This window comes from Sturnira hondurensis, unplaced genomic scaffold, assembly GCF_014824575.4.
Source record: "Sturnira hondurensis isolate 20B ecotype Veracruz unplaced genomic scaffold, ASM1482457v3 Scaffold0013515, whole genome shotgun sequence".
Classification (NCBI taxonomy): domain Eukaryota; kingdom Metazoa; phylum Chordata; class Mammalia; order Chiroptera; family Phyllostomidae; genus Sturnira; species Sturnira hondurensis.
Window position 1 is genome coordinate 5,629,097 of NW_028086146.1, and position 16,939 is coordinate 5,646,035.

The following is a 16,939-nucleotide window of genomic DNA, read 5'->3' on the forward strand; positions in this document are numbered from 1 at the left end:
TTACTTGCTAATTCTCAACTCTTCACTAAATTAAATGTCGGCTGATTCAGTTTGTCAAAGTTGAGTTTCCATTACTGCGGATGAAATTACTCATCCCATAAATGGTCTTAGCTGCTCCTGTTTGAGGCTAGGTGGCATCTCAGTCAGCATTAACAGTTTGCCTGGTAGGAATAGAGGCTTCCTCACTTTGTGCGTGGTCATTTTTTTATGAGGGAGATGGATGTAACTCAATGTCAATTTTCAAACTCAATACCTACTCAGTACAGAACGTCAGTGACCAGTGAATGTGGCCATGCAAACATGAAAAGGTGTCTTCTATCCCTTGATGCCAAACTGAAAAAATAAAAGCAAGGTCAGAGAACATATTATGACTCATCAAAGTCCTGAAGGAAAAGCTCATGCGAGTGCAACATTCTGTGCAGCCTTCCAGAGTCCTTTTCGCCTCCAATTACATTGGCTTTTATGTGATTTTCTGCAAAACAAAAGAACCCCATCACTTTACTCCTTAACATCAATTGTTAAATTTTGCTTTACCTCAGAGATGAAGCTCATGCTGCATGTACTACAATCTTCTTTTTGTACCGAGTGAATGGTGCTGCCTTTTCATTTATCCTGAGTGTAGGTCTTTTTTAAATAAAATTCATACTTGCTGCAGTACAAGCTACAAACAAGACAATTCTTCAGAGGAAAGACCCGAAGTGAGAAGGTGCTGTTTTCTTAGACCAATGTGAAGGGAAAAAGACAGAATATCTATATTTAATCTCTGCTCCCAATGATAGATTTTATTCTCCAGTTCCCATAGTTGTGCATATAATGCATGGATACTCATCCCTCCAGGTACTGCATCAAAATTTTATACGAGCTGAAGAAGATATACATGTAACAAAGGGAGTATGTTCTTTTTTACTTTCCTTCTGACAAAATGCCATAAAAAATGGCCAGTCTCTCCCTCCAGTGTCTTACTAAGATGATTGTTTTCTTTTTGAAATTTGGCATGGCAAGTGGAGTAGAATCTTAAAGGGATAAAGGGCACTTATTCACAAGGAAATAGTGGTACAGTCATCAGTTTCTTGAAAATGACATGTAGGGTTGACATGGCAGGGAAACAAATTAGGCCCCCAAATTAAAACCTAACATTACCTGGTATAATAGGTATTGCCATTAGCGTAAAGCCTTTTTATAGACAACTAGGCTATCTGGCCACATTTTTAGTTGAAATTTATTAGGCAGTTAGAAGTTATACTGTAACTACATTGCTAATTTTATTTAAGATTTCTGGCTGTATTTCTCCCAGTTAGCAATTATACTGGCATATCCTCAGGCAAGAAAAAAAAAGTTCTTACAAAAGATTCTTCAGGGCATACTATATATTCTTTCCCTTAGATGTGTTATCTTTTCTTGTCTTGGGATTCACTTTGGGATAGACAGAAAGTTATGAAGGCAGAGCAGACAAGCAAGTAACAAAGCCTTGAAAAAGGACAGGGTGGGTGACCACTGACGCTCCTGGCCGCCTGAAAGTGGTGCCCGCGCAGGCTCCAGGCTCCAATTCCGCCAGCAGTGGCTCAGTGACGTCAACAATTCTTGCCATTGAATGACCACATGCAACATGTGGTGTCCTTTCTATTGTCTGGTGTCTTCAAGGAATCCAGTGCATAGTTTTAAGCAACCCAGAGAAGTGCACTTCAGAACTGATTGCTCCAATAGAGTCAATTTTACAACAGCGAAATGGTCTTAAAATAGGATTTTACTCTAGGGGGGAAAAACACCTCAACCAACTAGTCACAGTGCACTTTGAATGACTGATTTAAGCCATTATACTATTACAAAATAAGGGATAAATCATACTTTTCATAACACTTACATAGGAACAGTCAAGCACCTAAATTAATCTGACTCTCTAAAATAATAGGCCCCCGATTTAAATATAACATTCTCTCACACTTTATAAAACTAAAAATAAAATTGTCCCAGCAAAAACTGACCTATTCCTCCCACCAAAATACTGTATTGCAAAGGAAATTGGAACACGAGGTCTCAAAACCTCACAGTGCCAGTGGTCTGCTGTGTGGAGCCTTAACTGGTGCTAACTGTGGGGTGGGAGAGAGGATTCTATGGTTCGTAGAGAAAAAGATTTATTCTCCTTTCTAAATCAAAAGCAGATTCCATGCATCAGCTTCCCCCTCACCCGCCCGCCCCACCCCCAGCGAGGGAGTTTTTCCAAATTTTTGTGTGTATTCTACCGAAGACGACAGGTGAGGGAAGGTCAAAGTGCTGTGTGTGGTTCAGAAAGTAAACAGAAAAGTTAGGGCGGTTTTATTTATTTATAAGGCATTCATCCTCTCAGCTGTCCCCCCCCCCCCATTGGTATTTGGAAGCTTGCAGTCCTCCAGAAAAGAGGCAGATTTTGGCGAGAATGTTCTTTGTGACCGCCTCCCGTTTTGCGAGGGGGAAAGGGGACAGATTTATCATTACAGCGTTGGGTGGGGAGCGGTTGCAGGGTTGGGGGGAGGACGGAGGAGCGGTAAAAAGTTTCAGCCAGCACTACGATGCCTGTTTCTGCTAGCTTGTTGGTTTGTTTCCACGGCCGGCACTGTGTCACAAACAGCGTCGGTGCCCCTCAGAGTCCTTCTCCTGTCCCCTCCCTTTCCCTCTACAGGCTCGCCCTGGCAGGCGCAGGCACAGTTAAATTCCAGCACCTTCTCCGCAGAACCCCAAACTACTACGCGCTATTACTACCGCCGCCGTCCTCCCTTTCGCTCTGCCTCCTCCGCTTCCCCAGCCTCCCGAGGGGGGTTCGGGCCAGCGCCCGGGGGAAGAGGACTGCCCGGAGGCGTCTCGGGTGCCCGGCTCCATCAAGGCTAGGGGCTTTCTGCGTCCTGCGCAGTTTCTCTGCTCCAGGCACAAACACGGCCCGCGAGCCGGCGCCTTGCAGACCTACACGGATCCACGCATACAGTAGAGCTGTCTCCGTCCACATTCTTGCACACCTCCCCCTCCTCCCCCCTCACCCCCCGCCCAGCCCCGGGAGTCGCTGATTGGGTCGAGTGACAGGGGCTCCCCGCCAACCCGCGCCAGGGCCGGCAGGGAGGGGCTGCACGCGGGGCCAACTGCAGCGCTTCTTCCGGCGCCGCGGAGGCAGCGAGGGTGGGACACGGGGCGGAGCTCGAGTTTAGGAAGAGGAGGGGACGGCTGTCATCAATGAAGTCATATTCATAATCTAGTCCTCTCTCCCTGTGTTTCTGTACTCTGGGTGACTCACAGAGGGAAGAGATTCAGCCAGCACACTCTTCGCGAGCAAGGTAAATATAACTTACAACTCCTTTCTCCTCTTCCCCCCCCCCTCGGGCCTCCCGATTGCAGCCGCAGCACAAACCCCTCTGGCATCGCGCCGCCTTCGCCAGGGATTATTCATTATTATCCTAATTATTATTTATTGTGCATGCATGGAGACCAAAACAAACAGGCGGGCCAACCGCCACAACAACAAAAAAAAGCCCGCCTCCTCCCCGTGGGCCTCAGGTGGAATGCTCTAACGACAGAACCCGGGCGGCAGTGGAAGAAACGGGAAAGTTTCAACCGAACCTTGCTGTTCTAATAATAACAGTAATAATTACTATTTAAAGGAGGGAAGGAGGGGAAATCCCAACAAACCACAGCCTTGACCCTGGATAGACAGTCATCGGTGCGCTGCCAACTGAAGGTTGCAACGCACACACTTGGCAAGGTTTCAATACCCCCTCCCCATTCCCTTAAAAGCTTGAGGGGTGGAAAGGGAGGGTGGAGGCTGGAGGATTGGGAAGGAGGATGGAAATGCGACAGTTCATCCCGAGCAGCCCTCCCCGGAAGAGTTTGAAGTGGAGCTGGAGAGGAAGGCAAGGAGCCTGGGCTGGCGGCAAGACGCCAAGGAACGCGGCTGCCACTGGCTTCCAGGGGACTCGCTTAAAACGCTTTGGCTGCAGAGAACCCAGCGGATTGCGGCCGGAGAAGCCTGAGCTGGCGCGCCGAGGAGGCGGCCGCCACCACCGCGGGGCGGGTGCGTGCGGGATCGGAGGTGTTACCTCCACTGTGTGAGTTCCCTAGGGAAGGGATGGAAATGTTGACCCGTAGGCAGGCCTTTAGGGAAAAGGGTTGCGGTGGGGGGGGGGGGTGTTATGCCCACGGNAGGGTTGGGGGGGGGGGGGGGGGGGTGTTATGCCCACGGCCCTGAGGGTGTCCCTGCCCCAGGTACCTGGCGATCGCGCGGGATCGGGTGAAGTTAAGGGTGTCTGGCCGGCCCGGACAGCACTCCTGGGAGGGAGGAAGGAGGCACCGAAGAAAGAGGTCGGAGGTTCAGTTATCCTGCTCTCCCCCTCTCTGGGTTTGTCTCTTTTGCTTTGTATCTTTCCCTAGCTGGAGCCACGGGAACTGTGGGCGTAGGTCGCCCGTGGCCGTCTGTGTGCTACGGGAGCTCTGGGGCAAGGGAGAGGGTTCGTGGCTGCGGGCTGGGAGGCCATGATCCGGATAATCCTCTCTGCCTGTCACAAACAGGACCCGCGCGCACCGGGCAGCAGCGGTAGCGTTCGCTGGAGAAGGAGAAGAGCTGGGAGGGGTGGTGGTGGAGAGGGAATTGGGGGACAGCAAGGGAAGGAGGCGGGGAGGTACCGTGGAAGCCTTCTCCCAACCATAACACGCTCCCCATCTTTCTCGTTCTCTGCTTTCGAGTTGTTTTATTCCCATCCCAACCTGGTTTACCCCTTCTGCCTCTCCCCCTCCATCCGGCCGGCCGTGGTCCCTCCTCCCGTTTGCGTTACAAAACACGGCCATGCCATCTGCAAAGGTGTCGCTATGCACTTCCCCAAATAACTGGTCCGGCGCGACGGCCCCTAGCAGCCCTCCGGCTGCAGGGCACACTCTGAGTCTGGTGCTCAGGGTGCCCGATACCAGGCCTCTCCGCCTGGGCGCAGTTGCACTGTGCCGGGTCGGACGCAGTAGTGTGAGGTTGATGAGACACCCGTGCCCAGGTCTGGGCACTCTGGTCGGTTTCCGGTACACGCGAGAAAATAGCCTCCTGCCAGTGTCTGTGCGCTCGCCCCCACCCCCGCTGCCTGGATTGAATTATTATTTTTATCCGGGTTGCCGTTTGCGGCCGATCTTGGTGAGCCCCAGCCGGGCCGGACTGCTATGGGGGAAGCGGGGGGAGGATTGGGGTGGAGGGAAGTTGGACTCGGATCAGGCAAGGAAAAAAAAGTTTGGCAGGGCGGCTAAGTAGGGTGGGGGAGAAGAAGAAGGTGGCGAGCTCCAGTGGCTCGTGTCTCTGCACCCTGAGGCCGGTGCGAGTGTGTCTGCGCGTGAGTGTGTGCTGTGCGCACGGGGGCCAGTGCGTCGTCTGGAGCAGCGGCACCGGCAGACGCTCCTGCCAGCACCCTCCCCCCCGGGGCTCTGGAAGGCAAGCAAGGTTTGGCGGCGGGGGGTTGGTTGGGGTGGCTTGTGCGTGTGGCTGTGAGTGTGAGTGTGTGCGCGAGCGCAGAGAATCAGGAAGTCACAGCAGCAGAGCGCACACAGACATGTTTGATCGCAGTGACATGACGCGCGCGAGGGAGGAAGCGGCCGCGGGGGCCGGGCCGCGAGCTTCGGAGCGGGCCTAGGGCTCCATCGTGGAGACCCGTTCCTGGCCGCACCGCCCCCGCAGGCTCGGCCAGGCCAGCCCAGCTCCGCTGTTTGTTCCGGGTCCCCCAGGTAAGAAAGCTTCATCCCCTCCACCGCCCGCTGTTTGCGGATCTTCACGGCACTTTTCCTGCCTATTCCCTTTGGTCTTCCAGCCCGCTTTTCCTGCAAAGTCAGGCAGGCGGGTAGAAACGGGATCCTTGTCCTCCGATTGATCCTGTGGAAAACTTTCCATTGGGAGGCATCGTGAAGGGGAAGGAGAAGGCCTCGCTGGCTGTTGTCGATTGTCAGTTCTTTCTCTGGCGGGTCCAGAGAGTAGGAGTCGCTGCACCCTGGGGCTTTGCACATTCAAACTTCGGGCCTTAGTGTGCCTCCAACTCTGGTAGGATTTACGACAGCAATAAAATAAATATTCAGAGTCGTCCACTTGGTCTTGCCAGGCATTTGGATTTTTAAAAAGAAGGAGACAGGCTCAGGAGTCGAGGGAAGTGGGGGTGTTCGACAGAATCCATTCCTTCGGTGGTGTCTGCATCGGTTGTTACATAATTTTATTAGCACATGGGTGCAAAGCCCAGGGGCTTCTCTCCTCCTTTGTTTATATAACTTTTGGGAGAGTTTTGCAAGGTTGTTGCCTTTTTTCCTTCTTCTTTAACCTGATGGAGGTTGCTGCTTTTGAAAAAGCAAGGCAACTAGTATTTGATGGAGAGATGTCATCATCGTCATTATTTGGGCCGTATTCCTAAGTATGGGTAATGTCAGAGGATGAAGAAGACTTTAAAGATACACAATTGTCTACTGCATTGAGTGATTATTTTTCACACGTAGTCGCATTACCAATAGCGGAGTTAAATTTTAAGCTTCCATTTCAGAGGACTTATTTACATACATCTGGTTATACCATGCTTGTAGAAACAGAGTGCTGTATGAACAGAAAGATTGTTGCTTGCATGTTGAGAAGAGAATTCCTGTTCAAACAGTAAGACTCAGAAACCACTGGGAGCTGTACTAAAATAAAAGCCATACCTAGTGTTTTGTGTGTGTGTGTACTTACATATGCACATTTAGATGTTTTCAGGAATATTTTCCACCAGTTATTTGGGGGACTACCCAAGGCTTGTTTGCCCACACTGGACTTGGTAGCTTCCAGCATACTCCTGGCACACTGGGAGAGTGTTAAGAGGTGTGTCAGGTTTGAATTCAAGTTTGTGTATTGTTATGCAAATTGAGACACACTTTTAGGCATCTAATTGCCCTTTTATTCTGGATTTTTTTTAAGCTTGCTGACAACTCAAATGTTTGCTACTGGAAAGAAGGAATTTGCAGATACCCACTAGGTACAAATAATACTTATTGAAACGGACTGAGGGGGAAAAAACCCAGACCTTTAGACTGAGGTCCATCTCTCTTGGTGGAGAGTATTTAAAGAGATACGCTTTATTGGTGAAGAATATTGTAAAATAAATTAGGAGTTTGGGGTATCAGAACCCTTGAAGAATTGGCAGAGGCGAGAAAGTGCTGTCTTCAGTGCGGCCTTTCTCTTATGAGTTACATCAGTCACATCCCAGCCTCAGGACGAGCTGCACGGTGGCATTTCACAGAAAATATTCACCGCAAGAGTGTGTTCAAAGCAGCCTTAGATCTTTTCTTTTGTTCGTTTGTAAAGTGGTTTCTGAGCATTTCTCGTCAAGTTTCTTGAAAAGTGCTTTCTTTGACCAACACCTGAGGCTTGAAATTGACAAAAAAGTGCCTCTGCTTGCATTATATTGTTAGTGTTTGAATTCTTTTTCAAATATTTCTGACAGTGTAACTAGAAGGTAAGACTTTGGCAAATAATTGTTTAAAACTTTCCTTTAATTAAGTTTAATGAAGTAAGTCATTTTACTGACCAGTGTCTGAAAGCACATCCCATTCTTTTCTAGGAGATAATTGGGATATCCCACTTATTACTGTAATATTTTGACATTTCATTTTGAAAGCTTATTATGTACTTGAGCAAGGCCATAAAAGAGAAAACGTTCATAAATTATAGAAGTGGTGCTGTCCTCCAGTGTTTCATGCCTTTTTTCCTTTAGAAGTCTTCCTTAGTAAATAAACAAGGCCTTTGTTTGTCAAACTCTCCTAGGTCAGCAGCTTTTTGAAACTCGAGAGAAATAATAAATCACTATTTATGACATCTTGACATGGTGCCATGAGAACAACTGAATTATCACAAACATGATGCTTAAGGGGTGTTGCTCAGCACTAGCGTGTTGAGGTGTGTATTGGTGGGACCTGATTTAACCACCAGAAGTTTTGATTCTCACTGTTTCTGATCCAGATGATTTTGAGGGAAGTCATGGACAGTTTGTTGCTTGTGTTGGTCTTAGAAAGCTCTCCACACGTGAGTCGCTTTTCTCCAGTTCTTCCAGTGAAGAAATGAGAAAATTTCCCTTAATGTAAAAAGCCTCATTTGGAACCTACTTTTGATGTCTCTTGTCATTTTTTTTAATGTAAAAGAATTATCTTCTGATTTGCTCCATTTCCTTAAATGTGTTCTATAGATTATATTTGACCAATAGAAGATGCTGAATTTTCAGTCATCTTTGCAAGAATTTGTATTATGGAAATTTAATCTCTAGCCAGTTAGTAAAGTCATGGGTCATTTCACAAGTAGTTGAGAATAGAAAATACAGATAGATGGTAGTTAGTTACTTACTAGAGTATTTTAAAAGGACTGTGTGTTTGTTTATTATTATTTTTTGCATAGAAAATTGTGACTTTATGAGAAACATAGGAGTCCTGCCAGATTCATTGTGAAAGATAACATATTTATTTGCCTAAGATATTTATCACCAAGTCAAATGGGACCTCACAGTCTGGGTTTGGAAAACTTTACAACTTTATTACTGTTTATAGTGACTTAATTTTTCTCATGTTAATACGGCACTTTTCCTTGTATGTGTTCAGGATATATTAGATAGAGCCTGTAAGTAATACCAGTTTTAAAGATACGTCAAAGATACTTGAATAATTATAATTTAGCAAAACATGTAATAGAGCTGACAAAATTCAGGAGCTAAATATAGCTGGGTCTTTTGAATGTTGCATATAAATAACATTTAATTTTAATTATGAGTTAATTACTCATTAATTCAGTCATTTGGAATGATGTTTTACATATGGAAAACAGGATTTTTGACATGTTGACATAAGTAGTGCTCTCCCAAACTTCTGGATTTATAATACATTATTATATGATTGAAGCCTACTATGAATGACAATGTTTTGTTATATATATATATTTATATATATATAAAACTTTCAGAACATTTGGACAGTTATAATCAGGCCATATACTTCTATAATTTTAAGTTTTAAAAAATACAACAAAAACTCTATTGTAGTTTTTGGTATGTAAGCTCCAACTTAGGCATCGATTGCTTATTCGTATAAGCGACTTATACCATTGTATCATCTACCTCTATGCAAGCACTAGTGCTTTGGGACATTTCAGAAACTAACCTAATTTAAATATGGGCCAATTCTTTTGTAAATCGAAGAATGGAATCCACAGAAGTTGAAATAAATTTAAATTTGTTAAATATAATGATAACCTACCCCCTTCTTATTTTTTAACTGAATTCAGAATTTTGTAGTTAAAAATACTTAAATAGAAAAAAAAATCTCTGATCAAAAAGAGTTGGATATGTTGCTTTATCTGTCATCAGGCTTAGAAATTGAATGTTCACGAGGACAGCCCTTCCCCATCTCCCCACTGTGCTTTTAACCAGGCACATAATGGTTCTGAAAATATTTGCACCTCTTTTGTAGCTTGCTGTTGTGCTGTATTCCTACATGTTCTCAAATGCTATTAAGCAAAGTCCATAATTCTGTAAAGAAGAAGTGATTTACAGTAGAAAATGTATGTGTTTTGAAGAATGTACCTACACCCGTAAACATGACAAGCAAACTGCGAACTGCAGGCCCGCGTGGGGCAGGGTGAGCAGGGCTGGCTCCGGGCCAGGGGTAGGGTGGCTGCTGGAAAGGGGCAGGGCAGGGGGCGTGAGTTGTGACCACCTGTGATCAGAAGGAAGCCCTGATATCAGGCACGCAGCCTAAAGAGTCTGTGAGAAGACGAATACCCCGCTTTTGACCTTGCCCTGGACAAGAGGTTCCAGTTGGGGAGAATTTTCAGAAGATAAAGTTGGAGATGGTAGGAAGACTTGACCTCTGGGGTAAAGTGTGCATATTTTATCCAGTGCATAGTGGAGGCTTGTCTCTCAGAGGTTTGAGCAAGGGAATTCATGAACAAAGAAAACCATTTTAGCCCTGGCTGGTGTAGCTCAGTGGATTGAGCGTGGGCCTGTGAACCACACGATCGCGGTTCGATTCCCAGTCAGGGCACATGCCTGGGTTGCAGGCCAGGTCCCAAGAGGGGACACACCAGAGGCAACCATACATTGATATTTCTCTCCCTCTCTCCTTCCCTTCCCCTCTAAAGATAAATAAATAAAAATTTTAAAAAAAACACCATTTTTGGTTAATCTGGCAGGTTGTGGATTCAAGACCAGGGTAGGAATTGAGGCCTTTAAAAGGATCTTAGGGATAATGTACATTTTTATACGATAGCTCAGCAGATGTCATCGTACGTCATATTTTGTTCAATTTATATCAAAATTGAGGTTGTCGTCACTATTATTATGCTTATTTGTAAATGAGGAACTTGAAACTCAAAGAAGTCAAATGAACTACATGGTGATTTTCTTAGTGGTATATAAATATCATAAATGACCCTTATTTGTTTTAATTGCAAAGAACTTGAAGGGTTCCTTTTTGAATGTTTGTTGCTACTACGAAAGTCAGGGCATATCAAAGCTCATCTGTCACTTAACCAGGGGTTCATCTAGCATATCATGTTGGGGTTTTAGTCCTGAGTCAGTGTGCTGTCTCCGCCAGAAAAGCTTCAAAGTATGCATTTCAGACTCTTTTATATGCTTAATTTGTAAATAGTATCTTGGCAGACAGAGAAGGACGAGGCTAGCACTGATTCTTATCAGCGTCCCAAATGAGGTTGCCTCGCAAGGGGCCTAGCAGAACCTGGGAAGGACAGCTGCCGTGTAAAGACACAGCACAGTAGGTTGCTGGGTGTTATGCTTTGAAACTAGCATTTGTTGGTATGGTTGGTTTGGTTTGGTTTTGACTCATTGCCTAGCAGTTTGGGTTCAAGGGAATTTTAGACATACTAGGGACCTGTGGTGACCTTTGTAACTACCAAAGGAAGTGAGTCCTAGCTGAGGTGCTTTATTATTGAGGGATTTTCCAGTACTTGGGGTTTTCTTGAGAGCACCCATTAAAAAAGATTTGTTTCCTTTGTGAACGATACATTGGCTGTCCTCACTGAGGAGGTCACGGAACTGCATCACAGGTAGATTCTTGGGAGAAGGTGTCTCCAGGGTGATAATGTTAACAGCAAGGTTCCTGTGAGGCTGTGCCCGAGAATCGCGGGGCACTAATTAGCCACTGCAGAGTTTGTTGTAATCTTCCGTCTTGCACAGAGCTGCCTCAGAGCCTTCGCCAGGTCTGACTCTGGGCAAGGACGGTCCCAAGGCAGTTTATTTAAAGTGAAGGCAGGAGCTTGCAGCTTGATGTGTTCCCTTGATTCAAGGATGAAGAGTTCACAAAAGCCCAACAAACATGGCAAACTTTCAATCTAACCACTTTTTAAAAACACGTTCGGCTTCGAATGATAAACTGCCAGGAATAATCACAAGAAAAAAAGTCTTGCGTGCTCTTGTAGAGTTCTGGTTCAGCAATGTGTGACGTTGACTGTAAGGCCAGTGTGGTGTTTATCGGTGGCACGGACCAAATTGTCCCACTTAAAGCTTTGTCTCAGACCAGGAAGCACAAGGGCTTGGGTAGTGCTTCCCCACCTATGCCGACAACCTTGGCCTGAAAAAAAAAGAACAACTTCTGGTAGATTTGTTTCCTTCATCTTCATTGCTGTTCTCCTTACCCGACTCTCTGTTCCCCCATTAGGATTTAGAGCTGTGTCCCAGTTCTAGAAATGTTGCTACTTCTTGTCAGGGAATTATCAACTCGTTTACAGAGAAACCTACACAGAAGACAAGAAGCCCTTCAGGTCTGAATCAGCAAACAGACATAAAAAGGACTTTTCTTTTTTTCACTCTTATCTTTACTGTCTCCTGAGCCTCACTGTTCTGCAGCCAGGAAACTTGAAAAAGACTGAGTTATTCTTAGGGACGTGAACTGGACCTGAGTTTTAATTCTATGATGTGAGAGTCCACCTTTGACCTGTACCCCAAAGTCTTTCGTAGATCTTGCAGATAAACATCTGCTGGAGATCCGAGATTTCCCATCTTCCCTATTCTGTATGGTGGAAAGAGGTATTGAATATTTAGGAGGTTTTGCCTAGTCGAGATGGTGGTGCTTCCTCAAACTCCTTCTGTGACTAGGAAACAAAAGTTTCTAGGAATGGTGTGTTAATTCTGTGTCTAGGCGGAGTTGAAATGCCGCCTTCTCCATCGTGGAGAAGTTAGCCTTGCCTAACTCCCTCTTCCTTCTTCCTTACTCTGAGGGGTATTACACCTCTCCTGCCCTGTGGCTGCGTAAGACCCTTTAGTTGTATCCCTTCTTGTGTTGCAAGAGATTCCTTTCTTTTTTCCTCTCACTGCTGTCTAGGGATAATTCCTATTTCCCTATCAGAATTGCAGAGCCTTGTGGTAAGCCCTCTGGCCATTTTTGTAAGTGCTGCATGCTTTGTGCCTAGTGGGGAGTGGAACAGTTGGGAATGGGTGAGTCAAATGGGCCCCCGGGTGTTGGACTGAACACCCCTGACCTCCTCACTTCTTGACAGTGTCTCCATCTCATATTCCCTGTAGGGCTTCTCTTTACTTCCTTGTCCCTTTTTTAAATTAATGTTATCACGGCCAAACTCTAATTCTTGCAAAGTCTGTCTCCCATGGTTTCCATGTTTGTTTCTCTGTCCTCTGCTCTCCACTCCTGTACTTTGTTGCAATCTCTCCACAATGCTGTGTGGCTGTGCCTGGCGGGTGCAAGGCCCAGTGCTGGCTGGGAGTGGGGAGATAAAAGGGTCTGTTTTCTTGGTCAAGCTATGTGGTCCCTTTTTGCTTTCCTGTCCTCATCATTTTAAGTGGGAATGTGACAGAATGCCTCTCCAATTTAAGTCGCTAAAATTATTATGAAGCACATGTGGGTGTCTTTAAAATTTACTACAAGTGTGGGGCTCTTTGGGATTTCCATGGATCACAGTAAGACAGTAAGGTATACGTTTTATCACGGTGGCCATGGTAGGACTGGTGACCCTTAAAATTCCACGAAACTGATCTTGTTTTAATATGCAGAGGGTGTACCATGGCTTTCAGCGAGGGGAGAGGAAGGAGGTTGGGGCTGAGGAAAGATGTCTATGGTGGTTGGAGTTATGGGAAGCTCTGAACTTTTATTTCTAAAAACACACTCCCCAGTTGTAAAGGCAGGAACGACAGGACGAAAAAAGACATGGTGTACTGCTGGGAAATTCTTGGCTAAGAACCCAGCCGCCTGGCCCTCAGGCAGTGCTGGTGGAGACAGAGAGGAGCATAAGGGCGAGGTTAGAGGACTAGCAATGCCTGTGTGGGGACGTCACTGTGCCTTACCTTGCCCCCAACACACGCATGTTTTCTTCATTGTATTAACCACTTAACTGTGAAACGGGTTGTTCTTTTCTGTGACAATGTAAAACTTCCTTCCCAGACACAAAATAAAAATAAGTTTTGAGTATTATCTTGTGGACGGACCTACCCCTGCTCTGTCAAGGTTATCTGAGCCCTCCCTTCGCCCTCACCACCCCATCTGCATCATTTCATTGGTGCTTTTGAAGAAGAAAGAAAGGGCTTTGGATTCCTAGGGATACCGGCAGGGTTGACGAGGAAGAAGCTGAGTTGGCCAGTAATGGGACTCTGTTTTTATTGAATTTACTGGGGCGACATTAGTTCACAAAACCATACAGGTTTCCAGTGTACAACTCAATAAAATACCATCTGCACACTGCATCACGTGCCCATTGCCTCAAGCAAAGTCTCTTTCTGTCCGCATTTTCTTCCCCCTTGCCCACCTCCACCTCCCCTAACCCTCCTTTCTCTCTGGCTATCACATCACTGTTGTCTGTGTCTGTGTGTGTTACATATACACATAGGCGTGTGCGTGTGTTTGCTTAATCCCTTCACCTTCTTTCTTTCAGCCCCAATGCCCCTGCCCTCTTCTCTAACAACTGTCAGTCTGTTCCACGTGTCCATACTTTTGTTTCTATTTTGTTTGTCAGTTTATTTTGTTCATTAGATTCCACATGAAAGTGAGAGCATACAGTCGTTGTCTTTTTCTGGCTGGTTTATTTCACATAGCGTAATCATTTCCAGGTCCGTCCATGCTGTTGCAAAAGAAACCCCCCACACTTTTTTTAAAATTTATAGTCAGGTATGCATTCCATTGTGTAAATGCACCACAGCTTTTTTATCTGCTCATCTACTGATGGGCACTTGGACTATTTCTAGATCTTGGCTATTGGAAGTAGTGCTGCAGTGAACACATAAGGTGATTAGACTCTAAAACTTAATCTTAATAACTTAGTAATCATGTGCACCTCTGCCTGAGACAGGTACCTCTTAGTAACTTGTACCCCCAGGTGCTTTACTGTGTGGGGAAGTTTAATTAGGCACGGGGGCTGTAATGTCAAGTTGCCGTCAGAAATGATGAGGAAGGAGTCGGAGGCCAGGACTACGGCTGCGTCTTTGGGAGGTGCTCCTCTTCAGTACAACTAGGTGGTGGTAGCAAGAGGCGAATCGTGGTTCAGCCCGGATTCTGCCATGGTGCCTCACCAGTGAACACCACCACACACAGGATTGGAGGAAGTTCGTAAGATGCTTCTCATCCTGGAGAGGCAGAGAGAGGGAGCCTTGAAATACTCTTATTCCAAGCCCAGAGGAAACCCAAAACCCTGAAGGAAAAGCTCTTTGCCCAGGGCCCTAGAGTTGGGGGTGGCCCTGTGGTGAGAACACAAGAACCCAGGTCTCTGGCCTCCCAGTCAGAAGCCAGAGAGTATCACATTCCAGTTGTATGGTAGTCTAGGCTCCTGCCAGCTGTGGGCTACGTTTCCTTGTATGCTGGACTGTGCTGTTCCCCGAGCTCATGTCTGGTTTGTGTATCTGTGCTATTTAATGGACACATTCACTAAGTTTATTCTTCTGAAGCTTCTCTTGTTAGAAAGTTTCCTGTATAATATTAATATCCCACTCATATGTCCATACTTTTCCATTTCCCTTCTCATGTGTTTTTTACTTTAAGAAGTTTTTAGTAGTTTCCTTTAACAGAAAATGAGGAGCATATTTAGGGAACAATATGCAAGTGATTATAGCATTCTACAAGATTCCCAGATGAAGATGATCCTATTTGCAGAAAGTAGTATTATAGGAAAATATATATTAAAATATAAACATGAAAAGTAGGACTACCAGGCAAAGTTTTTGTATTGTCGTTGTTCAGATTTCTGGCATATTACTGTAATAGCTATTGAGGCCCATTTCAAGGTAATTTATAACAGGAAGTAAGTGATTTCCTTTCATTCACTAAAAAATAAAGGGGTGCATTAGTTTTGTGACATACATAAAAGAACATGATAACTTGTGGTACCCCCGATTGACGTCAGCTCCCTAAATTTAAAATCCTGACTAAACGCGTGTGTCTGTTGTGTAGGGAGTGGAACGCCAAAGTAGTGTGACTTCCGCCTGCTCTGTTAGTCACACTGAGTAAATAATAACATTGTCCCTCTAAAGAATTCGAGGACATAATTCATCCATGAGGCTTCCCTGTCGTTTTAGAAACCACTGGACCAGCATTCTCTCAGTCCCGTCTTGTACTGGCGAAACAATTTGAGAGATCCTTTCTTATAATCGCTCCCCAGTAGCCTTTCATCGCTTCCCATTTTATCCCTCACTCATCAGAATGCCCCAAATTATTACTTTTTAATTTTCCATTAAAGTATAGGTGGCAAATAGTATTGTTTTAGTTTCAGGTGTACAACATGATGATTTGACATTTACGCATACGTTGTAATGCGATCACCACAATAAGTCTACTAACTATCATTGTGCGAAGTTATTACATTAGTGACTTATTCCCTGCGTCGTACACTACATCTCTGTGGCTTATTCATTTAACAACCGGAAAGTTTGTGCCTTTTACTCCCCTTCCCTTTTCTCACCCATCCCCCACGCCCTTCCACTCTGGCAAACGTCAGTGTATTCTCTGCATCTGTGAGTCTGTTGCTCCTGGGTTCTGCTTATTTGTTTTAAGTTCTACATATAAATAAAATCATATGGTGTTAGTCTGACTTCTGCCCTAAGTTCTTGCCTATACTTTTTAAGATTTCTTTTTTCAATTACAGTTCACACTTAGTATTATATTCTGTTAGTTTCAGCTGGACAGTATGGTGGTTGGGCAATCATATAGTTTACAAACTGGGTCCCGTGAACACACTTCAGACACTGATTACTCTCTGATTTTTATTTATGAAATAATTGACTCTATTAATATTTTGCCCTTGAAATCGGGTTTGCGGTTCACGGAGATCTTTTTGAGTGGTTGCTGCACGCTGCTTGCAGGTGCTGGGGCTGCAGGAGCGAAGAAGAGCTAGAGATTCACGAGAGGTGACAGACAGTAGGGAGCTCAGAATGGACCTACTGTGGTTTTTTAAAACCTCTACTTTTACTGGGGAAAGAGCCCTGCTCTGGTTGACTGGGCCCCTATGGTCTAATGCCATTCCTGCCACTGAGCAATGGCTGATCAAATCTCTTAAGGTGTCTCATTCTGTACTTTGTGAGATTGACAGCAGAACATTTGCAGGTGTACAACTGTGTGCCCCCAGAAAACATACTAGGGAATGATTACCATCACTAGTAGCATTCAGTTATCTTGCTGGGATCTCCACCAGAATTTGGAAAGCAGCTTATTCACTCATGTCCAAGATGTAGTTTTACCCACCCCACGAGGCAGCTCCCCAGTGGGGATGCCAGGAAGTTCTGGAGTATGGGTGATGGAATATTGTTTTGCTGAAACCAGAGAACCAGAGTTTGCACATCCAGCCTGTTGTGGGCCCCAATCCAGTAGTCATGAATGTCTTCTTTTGGAATGTTAGACCACGGAGAGGCCTAGGACAAGTTCTCAAGTATCCAAGTGGTCTTCAGTTAATTTGCTGGCAGGAGAACCACGCCTGGAACTGATTTTTCTGATCACTTCTGGTGTAGTG

General features: G+C 45.4%; 1 protein-coding gene across 5 annotated transcripts in view; it reads left to right on the forward strand.

Annotated features, from left to right (window-relative positions):
* The first annotated feature begins 3,167 nt into the window (after positions 1–3,167).
* Positions 3,168–16,939, forward strand: part of SMARCA2 (SWI/SNF related BAF chromatin remodeling complex subunit ATPase 2) — a 166,081-nt gene continuing 152,309 nt past the window's right edge. For 2 of the 5 annotated variants that reach the window (XM_037061731.1, XM_037061735.1), the window contains exon 1: positions 3,168–3,299. The gene's annotated coding sequence lies outside the window, so the exon portion shown is untranslated. Of the gene's footprint in view, positions 3,300–4,290; positions 4,358–5,252; positions 5,435–5,464; positions 5,716–16,939 lie in introns of those variants that run through there. The other 3 variants (XM_037061734.1, XM_037061733.1, XM_037061732.1) reach the window with 3 other exon arrangements.